The sequence below is a fragment of the Tenrec ecaudatus genome, chromosome X, assembly GCF_050624435.1.
Source record: "Tenrec ecaudatus isolate mTenEca1 chromosome X, mTenEca1.hap1, whole genome shotgun sequence".
Taxonomy (NCBI): Eukaryota; Metazoa; Chordata; class Mammalia; order Afrosoricida; family Tenrecidae; genus Tenrec; species Tenrec ecaudatus.
The window spans coordinates 42,704,451-42,726,650 of NC_134548.1; the positions used below are offsets into that span (position 1 = coordinate 42,704,451).

At 41.7% G+C, this 22,200-nt stretch overlaps 1 pseudogene; it reads right to left on the minus strand.

Annotated features, from left to right (window-relative positions):
* Positions 1-212: 212 nt before the first annotated feature.
* On the minus strand, positions 213-20,696 carry LOC142433305 (large ribosomal subunit protein uL16-like; annotated as a pseudogene).
* Between the last annotated feature and the right edge of the window lie 1,504 nt (positions 20,697-22,200).

Here is a 22,200-nt window from a genome sequence, read left to right on the forward strand (position 1 = left end):
TAGTCTCTTATCTCACAACGAGGGAAAGGAAAATACATAATTATATTAAAATCAAAGAGCCAGTGAATACTGGAGCCTGAATTTGATTTAGTTTCTGTACAATATTTTTCCCCAAAACAAATGTTTATTGTTTGCCAGAAAAACAAACAAACAAACTATCGGTAGCCGTAAATCAGCCCACCCTGGCCCAACAAGAATAGTTCTCCCAGTCCTCAGGAATGCAGAGCCTGCCACTTGCTCAGGAGACCACGATTGGAGACATATGTTACTCCACAGCCATCAGGAATGAGGTGCTTCTTGGCAACGAGGTCTTCAAATTCATCAGCTTTGAACATGGTGAAGCCCCACTTCTTGGAGATGTGGATCTTTTGGCGCCCAGGGAACTTGAACTTGGCTCTGCATAGGGCCTCGATCACGTGCTCCTCGTTCTCAACCTTGGTGCAGGTGCACAGGATCACTTAGCCGATGTGGGCTCTGGCCACAGTAGTCTGGGGCTTCTCGAAGGCACCTCTCATTCCGGTGTGGAGCCTGTCGGCCCCAGCGCAGGACAACATCTTGATGTGAATGATGTGGACCGGATGGAGCCGCACGCAGATAAGAAAGTCATCTTTGCCGCAACTTTTCCCCATGTATTTATTGTCATAAATATGGGCGGCCTCCAGGGCTTCTGATGAGAGCGGCTCATGTTCATCAGACACCACGTGCCCACAGAGTGGGAACTCATCCACTTTTGCCTTCTTCCGACCCAAATCAAAGATGCGAATCTTGGCATCAGGGACACCTCGACAGAAATGAGACTTCGAGCAAAGGCTTGTTCTTACAGTACCGGTAACAGCGGGCAGCCGGCAGCCCATGGCTGCGGCTGGAGCTCAAGCAGCGACCTTCTCTTTGGCATAGGTCGACAGCGGAAATGTACAGTATGTTTGGTTTTACTTATGGCAGTTGTTATGCCCATGCTACAGAAGAGAGCACGGAGGTTCAGGGGGATGGACTTGTTTTAAGTCACACAGCTATCAAGTAGCGGAGTTATTTAATCCAATGGGGGTGATCGGACATTCAGCAGATGAGCACAGGAAGTGAAAAGCGGACCAAAGGGTTATCAAATCACTACGCATTTACTTGGATTAATCACTTTACATTTGGGGGCTCAATTTACTTAGTTGTAAAATGAAGAGACTGACATATAGCAGGCTGCTCTCTCTCACTTGCTCACTCACTCGCTCATTCACTCTTTTAATTCAATGCTTTTGACAATGGTTTGTTAAAAAATGTTTTATGCTGCTCTAGAAAACACACACACACACACACACACACTTTTAATTCAATGCTTTTTGACAATGGCTTCAGGTAAGAAATGTTTTATGCTGCCCTCGTAAACACACCACCACCAGCACCACCCCTCATGTCCCAGTCTGGATTTCCCAGAATCTGATATTCTAAAAATAAGGATTTGAGAGAAAGTGATTTATTAAGGACACATGCCCAGAATAAATTGGTATGGGGGTAAAAGAAACAAAGGGGTGGGGGGGAGACAATTAAGCGTGTGATTTAGAGTGAGGTGCCAGCCTCAGCGTGAGCCCAGGGGGAACTCTGGAGCTTAAGCTATATTACAGAGTCTGACCCAACTTAAAGCAAGAGAGCTGGGCTCTCTCACACCAGCCTAAAAGAACTGGTGATAGGCACCTCAGTGGGAGCTAACTTTCCCAGCATTTTAGTTGTTGTTACTTGTGGCAGTTATCCCTCGAGGTGGCTCCCAATGATCCTCATCTCCTGATATTCACATCACTGTGTAGCTCCGTCCTACAGTGTGAATAAAAAGAAACAGAAACTATGGCAGGCTTCTTCTGAGATTAGGACATAAAAACACTGCAGTTTCAACCTTATGTTTTCTTTCTTTCTTAGATCACTTGCTCTCACAGCTGTCATTTCATGAACAATCCTGGGGTGAGACCCAGATGACAAGGAAATGAAGCCTCCGGCCAATATCCATTCGGGAAATAACACCTGCCAACCATCATGTCAGTAAGTTTAGAACACATCCTCCAGCCCCACTCCAGCCCAAAGAGGATGGCAAAACCAGCCAACATCTTGATTATAGTTTCATGAGAGATCCCTAGCCAGAACCGCCCAGCTAAGTCACGCCCAACTTCCTGACCCTAAAATATCAGGTGAGATAATAAATGTTTATTTTGTTTTGGAAAAATCTGTGATGTGGCAATAATAATTCTTAGGCCAGCGTGGCTCCAGTAGCTACAGAATGCACTGCCGGGCAGACAGATCCTGTAAGAGAAGACCAGGAAGACACTGGAGGATGAATAAAACCAGCTAAAGGGACCTGCGGTGATTTGGGCACAGCACCAGCTGCGTCTGCTATGCTGCTGAGACAACTGAGTCTTTAATCGTTTTATTAGGGGCTCATGCAACTCTTATCACAATCCTTACATGCATCCGTTGTGTAAAGCACATCTGTACATTCATTGCCCTCGTCATTGAGACAACTGTTTTATGAAGCAATGCATCCCTTTCTTGCATGTAATGCAATCTGGCGTTTTCTATTCTATTCAATTCCTTTTTCTCTCTTACCCCCGAATGCTAGAAGTGACCCATTCAATTGATTTCACACTCCTCTAAAAGTTGGGATCTCTAGTTAAAGGGCTGAACTAAAGCATCTCTTGGGTTCTTTCTAGTTCTAAATTTCTATAATTAGGGGCAGAGAGTTACTATAATAACTAACACCAATGGAGCACCCACTGTCCACTTTGTGCACATTATCTCATGTGAAGACAAAGAAGCAGCTAATATTATTGTCGCATTTTACACATGGGAAGACTATCAAGGAACAGAATCCAGCAGAGAACCCAGGTAATTTAACATCAAAATATACTTTAAATCATATAGGTCTTGCCTCTGACAGTTTGAGTTCAAAGCGTGATTTCAATAGTCAATAAATGTTTTCAATTATGATGAGAAGATGACCCAATTTGGAGGCAGACAGAGATAATTCTATGAAAACTAACTTCAGGGCCAGCTCAGTTTCAAGCAGTAGTGAAACAGATTCCTTTTGTTTTAAATGATAACTAGAAAGCCACATCGCAAAACACAAAAACAAAAATGCATGTAAACAGAAGAGCACGGACTATGACCAATCTTACAAATAATTGGCCAAATTCTATATTACTCAGAAACATTTCTCAGGAGGAAGATGAGGCTATTTGCTCCCACAAAGATCTTTTAAGCCTCAGGAATCTTATATAGGGTCACCCTGAGACACAATCACCTCCATGACAATGAGTTGGGTTCTTAGGGCAACAAGATACTGTTAGCAGTCTTCTTTTGTAGTATTTTATAGGGAAAATGCCAATTTGCAATAGACTACCAAAAAAGTTTCAGGGAGTGTCATGGTTCTCCCAAACCAAATATCAATCTAGATGTCTTGAAATGTTTAAAAACTTCAGGTGATTTTTTAAAATTCATTTTTGTAAGACACTCGGGCAACAGAGAAATATAGTTTAAAAAATCTGTACAATTATCCTATATCTAATCTTACAGTAAACATTACTTTTATATGCAAATAAAGATATATAACTTAATTGACATCATATTCTATTCCATAATTTCATTTTTTACTTAAAATATACTGTGGGAATTTCTGTGTCAGGTTACTTTCCTTCAACATCTGTTTCATGGCTGCGTCCTGTGCCCATAGCATTTGTAGCAGCCAGTGGGCTAACAGAGCAGAAATCATTGCATATTTAAAATAGAGATCTTAATGCTAGTAATTTGCAATAAAAATATAGGAAGTGCAGAAAAGCAAAAAGAAAGGTGTGTATCAGTTAGCTATTGCTGTGTAACAAACCACACTAGCATTTCTTAAAGAAACAATTCTATGGTCAGCAGTTGGAGTTGCAGTACTCTAGTCTCAATTGAACTCCCTCATCTGTTTGTAATTGACTTTGCTCATTTTGACTGGGACATTTTACACAATGTCCCATAAAGGGCCTCCACTGGGACAAGAGGATTGACTAAATTCTGGTCCACATGGTTTCTCATTCTCCAACAGGTTAATATGGGGTTATCTTCATGGCAGTTAGAACGTACCAATAGGGTGGAAGTATGCAAGTCCTCTTGAGGACTAGACTTGGAATTGGCACAATGCCATGTTCATTGCATTCGGTGGCTATGAGTTGGGCTGCTAAGCACAAGGCTATAGTTTGAAACCACTGGGTGCTCTGCAGGAGAAAGAGCATTTACAGCCAGGGAAACCCAGTGGGACAGTTCTACTCTGTCTTTTAGTATTTCTAGGAGTTGGAATCAACCCAATGGCAGGGGATTTCTTTTGAGGTTTTTTTATTATTCAAAGGAAATCAGACCAGCTCAGATTCAAGGAGTAGAGAAATTTTGTATGAGAAGAGCTGGAAAACCATGTTGCAAAAGGGCATGGAAGTAAGCAGAGCAAGCATTCTAGCTAGTTTTAGAAACACTGGGCAAAAGTTGATGTTATTGCAAACTTGCTACCACTCCTGGGCTAGGGCTCAGAGAAATGCATTTGATAAAATTTTAGAGAGACGTTGGGGGGCGGGGTTACTATCAGTAAGTAAAAATCCAGGAGTCCAAAGCGATATTAATGCTGTTAAAATGGTCACAGGTGTTTTGGAAACACACAGTTGCCTGCCTTCACTGCAGTTGCCTGTCTTCACTGTTGTTGTTGCTCCTGCTTTGAAGGAACCACCAGAAGCAGAAAAAACCTAGTTTCTCCTTTTTTACTATCAGATTGTCTCCTACCAAGCAGCCCTGGTGGAATAGTGGGCTATGAATGGAGCTGGTGATGACAGGGTCAGTGGTTCCAACCCACCAGCCATTCCACAGGAAAAATGTGAAGCTGTCTTCTTCCATAAAGATTTAATGTCTCAGAAACCCAAAGGGGCAGTTCTGCTATGTCCAATGAGTGGTAATGCTTCAGAATTGACTCAGTGGCAGTGATTAAGTCTCCTATTAGTGCCTCTCAGCAAAAAATCTAACAAGATGCTCTATGAAAAAGGAGTCTGAAAGTGTAGCACCTTCTGAACACTTTTACACAGAGAAGAGCAACGAAAGCATAGCTAAGGGCCATGTAAAAGACAACTACACAATAACATACTTTTGGAGTTTGGGGGTTCAAACCCACCACCTGCTCTTCAAGACAAAGCCTATTTCCTCCCATGAAGATTTACAGCCTTGGGAAGCCTATCGAGGGTAACCACAAGTCAGAATCCACTTGATGACCGTAGTGGGCTTGGTTTTTGGTTATCTCCCCTTGTTGGATATTTCAACTCTTTCTTGAAACACACCATAAATTTGGAAAGCAAAGACATCAGGGGGATAGTTGTTGAACCCAAGGGAAAATGATGTCTAATTTGTAAAAAAGGTACTAAGGAAGGAGTGTGTCTTCCTTGTGCTCAGAAACAAACAAATCATAGATAAAACAGAGCAGCTCAAAGTAGCTCTGCTCCATTCCTTCAGGGAAAGATTTGTGTTCATCATGAAGGGAAGAACACAAGAGTTCAGTCCTTGCTGAGTTATGATTATAACAAAAAAGTTTGTCTTAACACTGTATCTCCTTTTTATTGAGATTTCATGGGGCCAATTTTAAAGTCATAATGATAATTTTAAGTATCTCTAAACATTGGACATTTTAACTTGAATTTCACTATATCCCAATAGTGAAGGGATATATGTAGTATCAATTTTCCAGAAAGTGTTTCTAGTGCTTACCACCTATACACAATATTTATTTAGATATTTTTATTATAAAAGTAGTACTGTCTTTACAATAACAGCAAAAAATCAAACAACCATTTTAAGAGGCAAAATTATTCCTTAATGCCATTCAGACTTTTTCCTTTGGACACTAATATATTTTACTATTATCCTATTTACAGAAGTGGGGTACTGCAATTCTCTTCTGCAATTAAATATTGAATTTTGATGGTCCTTTTATATTAATACCTTTAAATTTAACTAGTTTAAAATATGTTACAGATGCAACAGTGGAAGTGTTTGCTGGTCTATGCTAAAAATTTTGAAAAACTGCTGGCTGGCCAATAGGATTGAAGATCCTTAATTTGTGCCCATTCCAAAGAAAAGTGATCCAACAGAATGTGGAAATGATTGACCATTCATTAATATTACACACAAGTGAAATTCTGCTGAAGATCATTCAAAATGGTACCATTGGATTAAGAAGAGGACATGGAACAAGGGCTATCACTGCTGATGTCAGATGAGTCTTGATGGAAGGGAAAGACTATTAGATGTTTACCTCTGCTTCACTGAGTATGAAAAGGCATTTGATAGTGTGATCATTGCTGATTATAGATAATATTGAAAAGAATGAGAATTCCAGAACACTTAATTCTGCTCATATAAAATGTGTGCATAGACTGAGAGGTAATCCTGCAAAAAGAACTAGAGATAGTGTGTTAGGCTGAGTTTTCAAGACAAACAAAACCAGTGACCTGCATATGTATATCAAGAAAGAATTCTATATGAAAAAAAAATGTTCCAGGTCAGCCCAACTCAAGTCCATGGAGCCAATGTTTCTATAGACTACCCAGACTAACACAATGACCATGGCAGCAGCAGTCAAGAAATCAAACCGTGTATTTAACTGGGCAAATCTGCTGTCCAAGATCACTTAAAAACATTAAAAAATAATCACTTTGAGCACTCAGATGCACTTGATCAAAGCCATGGTAATTTTAGTCACCTCATATGCATGTGAAAGTTGGACAATGATTAATAAAAACTGAAAAAATGGATGCACTTTGAATTATGTGATGACAAAGATTATATACCCCATGGAAACCCAGAAGAACAAACAATGTGCATCGAAAGAAGTACACCCAGAATCCTTCTTAGATATCAGCATGGTGAGACTTCACTACAGGAGAAGAATGTCACAGTAAATTAGAGGCTAAGAATATAGAGGAAAACTCAATGAGATGGATTGACACAGAAGCTTCAACAATGGTATTAAAATTGTTTAAAATTTTAAATTGTTAATAAGGTGATGCGTATATAGATTGATTTTATATTCAATAACTCACACACATTTTGTTTCAACTCATGCACTATAATCCCCTCAATTTAGTATCACGTATCCCACTTTCTCCCTGAGTTGCCTAACTTTTTTTCTCCTTTTCTCCTAATAATCTGAAATTTGCCATTGGGTAAATGTTACCCTTTTGATCTTAAATAATTTTTCTAACATAAAGTTTAATTCATTTCCAGACCTGGAGGTTAACTATGGACCATAGTCTTGGGAGTCTCACCTGTCTCTATCTGCCCTTGTCTCTTTTATAATTTTTAGTTTGGGTCCATATTTTTATCCTACTCTATCTAGGACCTTCTAATGGGATTCTTTTCAGAGAAGTTGGTAGCATTAGCTGGACAACATTGATTTTTTTCTGGTCTCAGGATCATGGGAGCTAATGTTTGCATGGTTCACTAGTCCATTGAACTAATTATTTCCATATATCTGTCCGTTTTCATCACTCCTCAAGATGGGGGAGAGAGAGCAATGGTTGTACCTGCTATGGCTGTTCACAAGATTTTAAAAGCCTAGTCAGTCATGACTCACCCAAGGAGGAGAGAAAACACGATTTTTGTAAAATATATTATGCCAATAAACTTTGGTGTCTCCTGAAACCATAGTCCTGTTCCCAAGATCCAATGACCCATTTTCTCAAGGATTTGAGATATTTTCTAAGATATATTTATACCTTTGTCCCCAGTATGTTCTATGACATTCATTGCTTTGTTGTATCCTCTGTCGGTCCTACGTCTATTCCTAGCCATACTGCTGTTCTACTACTCTCCAACACCTATACAGCTTGCGCCACGACTTTTTTAAAAAGGAAAGTGCATTTTATTTTTTAGGTACAAATGTTCATTTCACTTCTTTTTCAAACCATTTTTATTAGGAGCTAATCCAGACATCGTGCCATTCTATAATTTAATTATATCAAGCAGTGTTGCACACTTACTATCCAAATCATTTGTCATCCTGGGGGTGGGGGATGTTATATGTCAATTGTTGCTGTTGGTTCCCCCTTTCTTGCTCCACCTTCCCCCCTACCCTCATGGTATTGCTACTTCCATTACTGTACCTCAGGGGTGTATCTCTCCTGGATTCTGTATGTCGAAAGCTCTTATCTGTACCAGCATACATGCTCTTGTCTAGCCAGATTTTTAAGGTATAAGTGGGGTCATTATAGTTGGAGGAGGGGAGAGAAGCATTAAAGAACTAGAGGAATGACGTATGTCTCATTGGTGCTATACTGCATCCTGGCTAGCTTGTCCCTTCCTTGTGCTCCGACTGTGAGGGGATGTCCAATGGTCTACAGATGGGATTTGGATCTAGCCCCCATCATTCACATAAATATGATTGTTTGTTTGTGGTTTCTGATGCCTGATACCTGAACCTGTTGACACCTCCTGATCACACAGGCTGGTGTGCTTCTTCATGTGGGCTTTGTTGCTTCCAAGCTACATGGATACTTGTTTATTTTCAAGCCTTTAAGACTCAGACACTATTATTTAAAGCCGGGCACCATCAACTTTCTTCACTGCATTTGCTTATGCACCCATTTTGTCTTCAGTGATAGTGTCAGGAAGGCGAACATGATAGATTGCCAGGTTATTAGAACAAAGAGTTCTTGCATTGAAGGAGGGCTTGGGTTGAGGCCCAATGTCTGTTATCTTAATACTTGACATATAAGTATATGTACATAGACCTATATCCCTATCACTATATATAAACATATTTACAAATGTATGTACCTATATTTATACCTCTTTGAATATCTTTTGCCCCCTAATTCTTTCCTCTTCTTCCTTTTACTTTCCTCTTGTCCCGCTATCATGTTCAACTTTCATTCGGCTTTCATGATTCCTCTCGGCTACACTGTACTTGATCAAACCCCATCAGGTATTGTATACATTCCTTGCCAGCCATCGATTTTAGATTTCTTGTTGTTCCCTTGTCCCTGGGTTTTTACACTTTCCCCTCCCTTTCCCCCACATCTTCCTCTCCCCTGTCCCTCCAGAACCAATGGTCCCATTGTTTTCTCCTTGGTATTGCTTATCCTACCTATCTTATATAGATAGACATGGGGGTGGTGGGGGCGGGGAAAGAAACCTATAACTAGTTCAGGGCCTGTCTGCTGACCTTTAAGAATGTTTTCTGATTGAGTCTGATGAGGTGTCAAGCCTTGGCCCTGAAGTCTATTTTGGGGATTCCTCGGTGACTTCATTGCTTTGCTCCCCTTGGTACTCTGTTGCACTACGTTCATGTTTTGCCCCGGTAAGTGTGTGTGTGTGTGTGTGTGTGTGTGTGTGTGTGTGTGTGTGTGTGTTGGAGGAGGGGGTGTCAGATTGGGCACAATTCCCGCCCTCTGTCTCCAGCGCTGTCCCCCATAGTGCTATGTGGCCATAGTGCTCAGTGAGAGGATGCTATGTATCATGATGGCGCTTACCCTACCCTCCTCTCTGTGTATTGGCTGCTCTGAGCAGGAATGTCATCCTTGGGGCTTGGTGGGTCAGGATGTGGTTTCTCTCTCTCTCTCTCTCTTTCCCCCTCCCTCTCTCCCTCCCTCTTAGTTTGCTCCAGTGTGTGGTCTGAGCAGACCCCCTCTTCTTCCTGAGCTGTATCTGTAATGCTATCCTTTGAAGTGCATTCTTCTGGGGAGGAGGTCCATGTAGCTTGGATTGGGGCCAGCCCCAGAGACCTCACTGTTGGTTCACTGCTTCAAAAAGACCCCAGATGATATTCTGTCCGATAGCCAGGTACCATGTAAATTCTTCAGCACACTTTGCTATAGCACCCATATCTTCTGTGTTTCCTTCCTGAGGATGAGTATCAAGCAAGACCCCCACTATTATAGGATTGTGTATAACAAAAAAATAGACTTCAATTTAGTAGGGATTTTGAGGATGGCACAGGATTGGACTGGACAGTGGTTCATTTAAACAGCTCTATGAGGTACAAACAAGTTGAGAACACCTAAGAATCTTTTAAAATGTATCAAACAATTTTATAATATGGACATGCCAAAATCTATTTTGTTTTCTCCACCAAATTATAAGCTCTCTGAACTCAATACCTTTGTTTGATTTGCTCACAGCAATCTCCCCAATACTTAGAAAATCAAAACCCACTGCTTGTGTATACCTTCAGATTCAAAAGGACCATATATAGGGTTTCTGAAACTTTATTTTTTAAGAGAGAAGACACCCTCATATTTCTTTCAAGGAGCAGCTGGTGGGTTGAACAGCTGACCTTCTAATTCGAAATCCAACACTTATTCGATAGTGCTACCACTTTAAGGCCTAAAACCTTAATGTTTTCATTGTTTTGATGGGCAACTTCTTTCATAAGATGCCACATTTCCTAATTATAAATTTGTAATCATTTCAGAATGTTTGGGAAAAGCATACAGATGAAAAACAAGGAACAAAATCACCTAGAACCCTACTACCCAGAGAAGTCTGGGTTAACATTTTATAGTTTTTCTTCTTGTCTCTTTTTAAAAATGTTCATACATAGTTAAAGTCATACTGTATACATTGATCTATTATGGTTTTTTTCTTATCACATTTCCCCTTTTTTGTTTTTCCCTTTTATGTTTAAAAAAAGGTCTCCATATAAATACGTTCTAACAATTCTATGATATTTATTTCTTTGCTATTTCACATATGGGATTTTCATTTAAAAATTATCCTCCCACTTTACGCAGAGTAGCCATGAATCACATTTAATTCCACCTTTTTCTTCATTGAAATTCCCTCAGCCCTGAGTGATACCTACAGGCAGTCCCAAGGATATGATGAACAAGACCTGTTCCTATATGTCTTAAGTTGATTTATAGCTAAGTTGAAACAGGTGCACACAGTTCTTATTTAGCCTTTACCCCCTAACAACCTAAATAGTGACAGTACGCATGCATCTTTATAGATGGAGGATGCAGGGTCAGATGGACTAAATCTGCAAAAAGAGATGATGGAGCAGCTCAAATGAGTAGACGAAGTGGGGCCAAGGGCTAACTATGGAACAAACCATCAATTGCTCATATTCCACCTGAATTTCGAAGACCTCTCAAGAAGAGATTTGACATATGGAACACTAATGAGAGAATACATGAAGAAAAAATTTAAAAATCAAAAAAGAAATGATCAAAGTAAAAGTCAGAAGAGATTCTGAAACTTGCTCTTAAGTGTTGAGTAGCTACAGCAAATGGAAGAAATGATGGAGTAAAAGAGCTAAATAGAAAATGTCAAAGGTCAACTTGAAAATACAAAGCATTATAATGAAAGTGTAGTGTATCAATTATTGTTCTTTATTCTACTTCTTTGGGTTCTAATATCCATTGCAATGGCTACAGAGAAACTCAGATAAAATTAATCATTAAAGAATTTATTAAGGACATTAGCAAGTTGGTATGCTAGTGAGAAATTATCAGGTTAGTTGTTTACCAGGACATGTTACAAATTTCAGATTTTGCTAATAAATGCCCAAAGGGACATCTTACTCTTCTGTAAGCCTCAACTGAATTCATTCAGCTTATGCTTAGTGGATCAGCACACCCAACTCCTTGAAATAAGTGACCTGAGGTAAGCTTCAGGCGTAAAGCATTCAGCTCCACTTCCATGGGTTAGTAAAACCAGTTTTGCCAATTAATGGGGAAGCACCCAGAAACCCCCCATCAAGCAAGCTGACTTCCTGAACCATAACACGCAGCTTTACTTGCTTTTTGCTTTGGGAAATCCACCACTGTTCCCTGTTCTTCCTCTTGGTTCTGTTGCTGTTTTTCTGATGGTATAGCTGCCATCTAAATCCAGAAGTTTCCCTGCACAGAGATCTTAGGTTCAGAGGATGTGCTCTACTTCTGTTTCTTGCTGGTAATGATATCCTTCCTCCTGCTTCTCAGAGGGCCCGTTTTATACAGAACAGGATGGCCCTCCAAGGAATCCTGTTCACAATTACTCATAGGGAAATTCTATCAGTACATTCCCCCACCTTCTTACCAGAACCATGAAGGTTGTTTAGTGGGAGTTCCAGAGACTTTGGCTACAAGAGGCACATTAAAAAATAACTGCTACCGCAATAGTTCAATGTATAACCCAATACACCGCCGGGGCCAAAACCAACGTCAAACTTACTGCCATTGAATTGATTCTGATTTGTGGTTGCCATCAGATCAACTCCAACTCATGGAGACACTGTGTGTTAGAGTAGAACTGTGCTCTATGGGGTTTCAATTACCGATTTGTTTGAAAGTACGTCGCCAAGTTTTTCTGCTGAGGCACTCCATCTTTCAGTTAACAGTTGAGAATGACTGCACCGCCCAAATAGGTTGTTGCCTCAAGTTCCTGGGTGAAACAAATTGCCAAGCACTGAATACTCGCTGAGAAACTGACAGTTGGAACCTATCCAGAGGCACCTCTCAAGAAGGACCCTTGGTGATCTGCTTCTGAAAAGTCACAACCTTTAAAATGCTAGGTGCATCATTCTACTCTGCGCATATGTGCTCACCATGAGTCGGAAGGGGCTTGATGATAATGAGTTCTTCTATTTCTGATACATTTATTCTGCAAGTTTGTAATCTTTCATGCTGCCTTTAAGTTATTTTCTTAAAAGAGAGCTTAGTTATTTCACCCCGACTGAGTTATTCTTCCCCGCTTCCCACGGTGTACACAAGAGTCTAACTGGACCTAAGCAAGCCAAATCTACCTTTCTGCACATTTTCTTACCTTATGTTTTCTAGCACAGCTAACCACTTTCCTCAATGCACCTTCTGCTTTTCAGAATTTCTCTGCTTTTGTCATATGCTGTTCCTTAGTCTAAATCATCTGTTGACAGACAACTAGTCATTTGTTCAACATGGCTAAATCATCTGTTGAGAGACAACTAGTCATTTGTTCAACATGGCTAAATCATCTGTTGACAGACAACTAGTCATTTGTTCAACATGGCTTTTGAAGGATAGTGCACTCTAGTCATTTGAGATATTACAACAAACAAAACATCCAGAATATAGAATGTACTTTCTAGCGGAAGAGACAGGCAAAAATAATTTAGCATGTAAATAAGTAGATGTTAGTTAAGTGCCATATAGAGAATTTAGAACAGTTAATTCCTGGGGGGCCATTTGCAACTGAGTGGCTATTTCATTTGAAAAAGTGGTGTCTACTTTAAGAATGGAATGACAAGAAAAAGGACTACCCATTCAGAGTTTAGGGGGCAAAGCAGTCAAGGAGAGACCCAGGTCCTAAGGTGCAATAAAGCCTAACTGAAGAACACACCAAACACCTGAGTGACCAAAGCACAGGCTCAAGAAGAGAGTGGGGAAGGAAGTTGGAGCTGGGTGATTCAGCTTTCTAAGCCAGAGGAAAGAGGTGAAATTTGATTCCAAGTGCCATGACAGGAAGCCACTGGAGGGTGTTAAGCACAAGAGTGACATGATAAGGTTTGCGGTTGAACAAGGTCACTTGGGCTGCTGGTGAACAACATATTGAAAGAGTGACAACAGACACCCTGACCACCTACTTTGGTGGCAGCCCAGTTCTTGGAGAAGTACTTGCTCAGTTTATATCAAATAAAAAGTAGGGCCTTCGATTTACGATTAACATTGTTAATACGACCTATAAGGACTTCGATACATAGATCCCTCTCCAATCGCCTGTTCACCTACTCTGTCTCCTGCTATTGACCCTGACCTTTCAGTTCTCCAAATAAGCCATTCCCGCTGGCCACAGAAACTTTGGACTAGGTGTGGTTACATTTTGATGAACTGACGATCACTGAATTGCAGTCATTACTCTGCACGCAGATTCCCTGAGGATCATATTAAAATGCAAATTCTGGTTCTCTGTAAGCTTAGGATAGGGCCTGAGCTCCTGCGATTTCAACAAGCTCTTACAGTGGATGCCAAAGATGCTAGTGCAGAGTATGGCAAGCAACTTGTCCTGATTTGCCCGACATTCCCAGTGTTAGCAATGAATATCCCAGGAAACGCTCAGGCCCAGGAAATCTGGAATAGTCTATCATTTATGTCATGGATCACAATTTGAGTAACAAGGATCTAACTATAGTACATGTTAGTTTACCTATGAATTGCATTACCCAATACATATACTTCTTATATATAGTTTAATTTTATAGAACAGTCTACGCTATCAAGAACCTGGACCTAATAGCCTAAAAAATAAGCTGTAAATTGGGCAATGGTAAGTTAGCTTACGCTGATGGACATCATGCATGGATATTACCAACTTATCTATGATCCTTAGCAGCGCCCCTGGTCTGCCTTGGCTCTAACAAGTTGTTGTACTGTGGTAGTTTCAGTGCTGCTGTTACACTGAAAACTATGTCACATATCATCAGTTCTGGCCAAAGTCAACAGGTTTCAGCAGAGCTTCAGGAATAAAAACAAACTACAAATAAGGAATAGACTGCCCACTTTGGAGAAATTAGCTGCTAAAAACCTTGTGGATAGCACTGAAACTTTATCAGATATGGAAAGCCTAATAAACAGGAGCATTGTCAGAACAGTGCAGGAAGATAAGCCCCTCAGGTCAGAGGGCATACAAAATATGACTGAGCTGCCTTTTCAAAGTTGAGTTGACCGTAATGATGTGAATGAAGTAGAAACCTTCAAGATTTTTATTTGCTGGTGGAGTACAACCCAAAATGAGAATCGTTGCAAGCATCAATTAATAACCAAAATATAAATATATGAAGAATGAATCTAGGAAAAATAAGAGGTTGTAAAACAATGAAATGGAACACATAAAGATCAGTATTCGAGGCATTAGTGAGCCCAAATGGACAGCTATTGACCATTTTGAATCAGGAAATCCTATCGTTTACTGTGCTGGGAATGACACAATAATGAAGAATGGCATTGCATTCATTGTCAATAAAATACTATTCTGTCTGTGATAGGATCATATCTATCTACTTCAAGAAAATCCAATCAATCCAAATATTATGTAAGTTCATGAACTAACCACTAAAGCTAGTGATGGAGAAATTGAAGAATTCTACCAATGTCTTCAGCCTGAAATTGATCAAACATGCAATCAAGTGGCACTGATAACCATTGGGGATTAGAATGCAAAAGTTGGAAACAAAGAGGAAGGAATAGTTGAAAAATATAGTTGATGGTGGAAACAAAACTAGAGATCTCATGATGGAATTTTTCAAGACCAATGACTTGTGGATAGCAAATAACATTTTCAACAAAACAAAAGGCAACGAACTACACATGTAAACTTCTTCAAATGGAATACACAGAAGTCACATTGACTATATCTGTGGGAATAGATGATGGAGAAGTTCAATATCAACAGTTAACACCAGGCCTAAAACCAGTCCAGGAACTGACTGTGGACCATTGATTGTACATATATTAGTCCAGGTTGAAGCTGAGGAAAGTTAAAGCAAGTTCCTGAGACCCAAAACACCACCTTGAGTATGTCACATATGAACGTTAAGATTATCTCAAGAACAGATTTGCTGCTACTGTTAATGTATACTTATGACAGAAGTCCTGTAGAGAGCTGTGGGATGAAATAAAAAACATCATGAAGAAAGCAAATGGTCATTAAAAAGACAAGAAAGGAACAAAAATCAAAGTGGAAGTGAAAAGACATTCTGTAACTTGTTCTTATTTGTAGCATAGCTCAGGCAAATGGAAACAACGATGACATTAAAGAGCTGAACAGAAAATTTCAAAGAGCAGCTCAAGAAGGCAAAGCAAACTATTATAATGAAATGGGCAAAGACTCAGAGTGAAAAATCTAAAAAGGAAAAACATGCTCAGTATACCTTAAACTGAAAGAACTCAAGAAAAATAAAAACCTTGAGTGCAACCTTAAAAGATTCTATGGGCAAAATATCGAACAATGCAGGAAACATCAAAAGAAGATGGAAGAATAAATAAAGTCAAAGTAGCAATAAGAAATAATACGACAGTCAATCATTTTAAGAGGAAGCACATGAGCAAGAATCAATGGTACTACAGGTAGAAGTTCAAACCTCACTGAAAGCACTTACCAAAAGCAAATCTCCAGACATTGGTGGAATACCAAATGAAATATCTCAACAAGCTGATAAAGCACTGGAAGCATTCACTGTTTGTGTTAGGCAGGGTTCTCTGGAGAAACAAAACCAGGACACTTATGAATATATATATCGAGAAAGAATATAACATACATCGAGAAAGAATATAACAGCTAATTAGTCCACATAGCAATTCAGAGGTTTTAATTCAACTCACTTCTGTGGAACAATTAATATTCTTGAAGTCCTTTAACTTATGTGGGCTGCCAGGTCCAAGATCAAGGAAGCAGACAGCACAGTCCTCCCTCAGGCCAAGCAAGCAGAGTTTTCCCACAGGCAGAAAGCAGCACAGTGGGTCACCAACAGCTCGGGAGCTTAGCAAAGCAGGCCAGGACGGGAAAACAAACACAAGCAATGCAAGGTGACAGGATCCATAAACCTCTAGCTCAAGTAATGTATGCACCAGCAGTGTGGCGAAGCATGTCTCAAAGCAGCCTCAAACTCCAGTGACATGAGCCATGAGTTGGCCTGGCTCATAAGTATTGTAGCTCACAGGTTGAGGCAGTGAACTAGCTAAAGCAGCAGCGCTCTGATCACCAGAGAGCAAGCGAGAAGGGGTGAGCCTTGCAGAGCTATTTAACTCTTTGCCCTCCAATCAAACTGCTACTCGATTAATCCCTCATGTTCTTGTTAGCCAGGTTGGCCCAATAAACTTAACTACCACAGTCCACTCCTTGCCAACTTGGCACCTGTTCTCTAGCCATATGTAATTTCCAGATATTAATGAAATAACACACCTAACATTATTCATTAATCATACATATAAATTAATATACACTGACTCTAATTGCATCTGATAGGTCAGACATGGACAAAGATATTCAATAAGCACATATAAAGAAGAAATACCGACAATCACAAACCTCACTTTTGCAATTGATCACATGGTCATAACTGATAGGTAGAACTACCTTATTTTACTACCCATTCTGTATTACCTTTACCCTCAGCCAGCACCTCAGCTGGCCATGGTTTTTGCCTGGTGAGGTGACCCAGACCTTCATTCGGGAGGGGTCTGCTTCATTAGCTGTCCTGTCAGGAGTGGTTTGCAGTAGTTTATCATTTACTTTAGTCACAGGGCATGGTAGTACTAAAGACATGGCCTATGGAATCTCCTGGATTCCAGACAGATTCTTCTTTACCTCCACAATGTAGCACCATTTCAGTTTCTCCTTGGTGATCAGGATCAACCACACCACTAAGTACAGTGACACTCTTCCTGACCTGTTGATCCAAAGATACGAGGAGCCCAAAGTGGCCAGGAGGTATAATCAACTGCCAGTTCAGTGGAATCAGTGCTGTTTCCACATGGAAGAGTTTCTTTCTTGGGGATCAGGACCTCCAGGTCTGAAGAGCTCAGGGTTTCTGGGACAGGAATTAAAAAAATGCTTCAAATAGACCACTAGGAGTAATAGTGAGTGGTGCCACACTGGTTTCCACCCTTTTGTTCCTGGACCCATGAATCCTGGCTATTGGAGACACAGCACCATATTTTGGCTGCTGGGTTAGAGCATATACAGCAGGGGTCCTCACACTTTTTAAACAGGGGGATAGTTCACTGTCCCTCAGACCTGTTGGAAGGCCTGACTATAGTTTAAAGAATACTATGAACAGATTCCTATGCACACTGCACATATCCTATTTTGAAGTAAAAAACCAAAATGGGGCAAAAACACCCAGCGGGCCAGATAAATGCCCTCAACGGGCCGCATGTGGCCCATGGCTATAGTTTGAGGACCTCTGATATCCAGCCTCCTGGAGAACATCTCCCAAGCCCCACAAGGTGTTGCCACCTAGCTGGCACCTTAATTGTGTTTTAAGAGGCCATTCCATTGTTCTTTCGAGCCAGCTGCTGATAGGAACATGATAGGGCCAGTAGACTCCATGGCCATGGACCCATAGCTGCACTGCATTTGCTGTGAAGTGAGTTCCTTGATCTCAAGCAATGCTATGTGGGATGACATGCTGGTGGATGAGGCACTCTGTAAGTCCACGAATAGTAGTTTTGCCAGAAGCATTGTATGTAGGGAAGGCATGTACATATCCAGAGTAGGTGTCTATTCCAGAAAGAACAAAACTCTGCCCATCAATGACAGAAGTGGTCTTATGTAATCAACTTGCCACCAGGTTGCTGGTTTATCTCCCTGAGGAATGGTCCCATATCTTGGACTCAGTATTGGCTTCTGCTGCTAGCAGATGGGGCACTCAGTAGTGGCAGTGGCGAACTCAGCCTTGGTGAGTAACTCAGTCTTGATTAGTGGAAGTTTATGCTGCTGTGCCAATGCATAACCTCCATCTCTACCACCCTGTCCATTTTGTTCATGTGCCCATTGGGCAATGAAAAGAGTGGCAGAGGAAAGAGTAGAACTAGTCTCCACAGTGCGTGTCATCTTATCCACTTGATTGTTAACGTCCTCCTCTTCAGAGGTAACCCTTTGGTAAGTGTTCACATGAGACACGATTACCTTTACTGTCTTGGCCCATTCAGAGAGGTCTGTCCACATACCTCTTCCCAACATCTCCTTGTCATCAGACTTCCAATCATGTTCCTTTTAATTCCCTGACCATCCAGCCAAGCATTAGCCAAAGCCATGAATCAGTAAACAATCTCACATTTGGCCATTTCTCTTTCCAGGCAAACTGAATGGCCAGGTGCACTGCTTGAAGTTCTGTCCATTGGGAGGATTTCCCTTTACCATTGCCCTTTAGCGAGATCCAAGAAAGGGGTTGTAGTGTTGCTGCCATCCACTTACAAGTGGCACCCGCATATCATGCAGAGCCATCAGTAAACCAAGCATTAATTTTCTATTCTTTGATTAACTTACCATAAGGAACTCCCCAAGAGGCTATCGGTGCAGACTGGCAGAAGGTACTGTGACAGGAATGGAGATTGTGGGCATTTTGGCCACTTCTTTATGCAGCTTACTTGTACCTTCAGGTTTTGCTCTAGCCCGATCTGGTATATACCACTTGCATTTAACGATGGAGTGTTGCTGTACATGTATAATAACTCCATGAATCTATGGGTCATAAAATACCCAGTTCGTGATGTGCAGGGCAGATTTCATGGTGACTTGGTGGCTCATGGTGAGGCGTGCAGTCTCCACTAGGCCCCGTAACAGGCCAACAGCTGTTGTTCAGAAGGAGAGTAGTTGTCTGCAGAGGATTTTACTCCCAAATCTCAAGGGTCTATGTTGTGATTTGCCAATAGGGACTTGCCAAAGACTCCACACTGCATCTCTATCTACGACTGACACCTTTAGCACCTTTGGATCAGCTAGATCATATGGCCCCAGTGGTAAAGCAACTTGCACGGCAGACTGAACCTGTTAACAAGCCTTTTCTTGTCCTGGGCCCCGCTCAAAATTGGGAGGCCTTTTGTGTGACTTGATAGGTTGAATAAGAATTCCCAAATGAGGGATAGGTTGCCTCCAAAATCTGAAGAGGCCCACTAGGTGTTGTGCCTCCTGCTTAGTTGTTGGAGGTGCCAAACACAATAGCTTCTTCTTCTCTTTAGTAGGAATGCCTCGATATGGCCCACACCACTGCACCCCTAGAAACTTTACAGAGGTGGGGGGTGCCTGAATCTTCGTTGGGTTGATTTCTCAACTCCTTGTGCGCAGATGTTGTACCAAGGAATCTAGAGTCTTTGATAAACCCACCTTAGTGGGTCCAGTTTGGTAATGTCCATAGGCAGCAAAAAAGAGGAAAACCCTCAACAAAATGGGTCAACACAGTGGCTACGACAATGGGCTCAAACGTAACAATTGTGAGGATGCACATGACGAGGCAGTGTTTCCTTTTATTGCACATAGGGTTGCTATTAGTCAGAACCCACTCGACATGTAACAAACACAAACAGTGGCCCTGATGGGTTGGGAACAGGTGATTTCTGATCCCTTTACAGAGCAATGAAGCATAAAGAAGACTTTTGAAGGCGAAGGTCTGTAATTCTTCTGTATCCTTTCCTGCTGCTACAATACTAAGATTCAGCCTCAGGACTGGAAAAGTCAAGGAGAAAGCTCCTCTGTAATGTTGAGTTTAACCTCATTGTAACTCTGGATACATATTAGAACCCCTGAAGAGATTTAAAATAATCTTGAGTCTTTACCCACACCAGTTTAATCAAAATATCAAGGACTGAGTTCAGGTCTATGCAGTATTTTTTGTAAAGTTCTCTGGGTGGAGCTAATGTCTCCTGGGTAGCGTAGTTTGTGTTCAAGTACTGACCTGAGGTTGACAGTTTGAACCCATCCAGCAGCGCCACGGAAGAAAGGCCTAATGATCTGCTTTTGCCAAAATTACAGCCAACAAAGCCTTATGGAGCAGCTTTACTCTGTGCCACCTGGGGGTGACATGAGGTGGAGCGACTTTAACACAAAGGTGTTTGATTTGTTTTGGGTGGTGCCAATGGCAGCCAGAGTTGAAAATCCCTTTCAGGGTTTCACTTTATAACCTTGCTCAATCTGTTCCCAATATTTCCCCCCTGAACCCTCCCTCGTTGTACTTCTTCTATGCCCACATACCTTCGCATTATGATCGATCACTTGGTTAACTAGGTTCCTCTCCTATTTATGTACTGTTTATATAATGACCTCACTGACCTGGGACTATATATAACTCATTGGCGGTAATAATTATGTTCACATAAGACTCTCCTGGGGATCTTGTTAAAATGTAGACTCTGATTTGGTGTGTCTGCAAATTCTCAGTAGGGGATTGAACTTGAATAAACTAGCTGGATGCCCTGGCTGTAGCATGGACCAGTACAGTACTTGGATCTTTGCTATTGCCAAACAGTATTGCAGAGTGAGCCTATGCCACATTTTGCTTATTCGTCCATTCTTTGATGAACCTTTGGGTTGTTAACACATTTTGTTTGTGCAGCATGGATCATGCTGCACAGGATTGTACATGTTTTGTGGGGACAAAGATGTTCAATTCTCCTGGATAGATACCTAAGTATGGAATCATTGAGCTGTACATTTTACCTTTCCAAAATCAAAAACCAAACTCATGATCATGGAGTCAATGATGACTCATAGCCACTCCCTGTGGGGTTCCAAGACGGCTACTATTGACTGGAGTAGAAAGCCTGGTCTGTCTCCCGAGGAACCGCTGGTGGCTTTGAACTGCCGACCATACGATCACAGCCCAATGAGTAACCATTACACCATCAGGGCTCTTGTCTTAGCTTTAGTATCCAAAATTGTCTCTGAACCTCATCGTCTAGTTTCTTTGATGCTGCTGTTTCACTTTTGTCACATGGCCTGCACTTACTAGGCTGGAGGCCCATGATCTTTAAACACTTTGCTGCCGCCCCCACCCCCATCTGTCAACGCTATATGAACGGGGGGAGGGGTGGTGGTGGCTACTTTCATAATAGATCCTTCTTGTAATTTAGCGTCATCATTTCAAAATATGAAGAAATCAGGGGGGGGGAGTGGATGGAGCTCCTTTAGGGGGTGTCGGCTCTAAGCCCCTGTGTTGCTGATCATCTCTCCAGCTGTATCTCCGGCCACCTGTCACCATCTATTCCTAGCACACACCAGGCCTGTCTATTGCCAAGGACATGACTACTGGACGACTTCTATCGGAGAAGGCCCTGTGCAGAGCCCAAATACAGAGACGGTATTGTTTTTCAGGGACTCCAATAACCTCTTATAGCCAGGTACAGATAGCACTGCAAAGGTAAGGCCCTATTGCACATAAAGAAGAGACTTAAATGTCTCAGGGGCTGAGGGGGGGGGCTGGATAAAGGCTCTATGACCTCTCAGGCTGCCTTGAGTCTCCTAGCCCCTCCCACTGGACACCCACCCTCTCCTTGGCAGGGAGGGTTCTGAGCCAGCGCGGGATTGCCAGGGCGGGCAGCCTTCCAACCCAGCGCAGTGGTTGCCTGGCCTTCTTCTTTCTTGGGAGCCCCGCAGAGTGCGCGCTCATGTACGCGCACGCGGTGTCGCCTGCGCGCGCGCACGGTCTCTGGCAGCACGCGCGCTCGCCCCGCCCCGTCTCCTACCCCCTCCCATGCGCCGCCCACC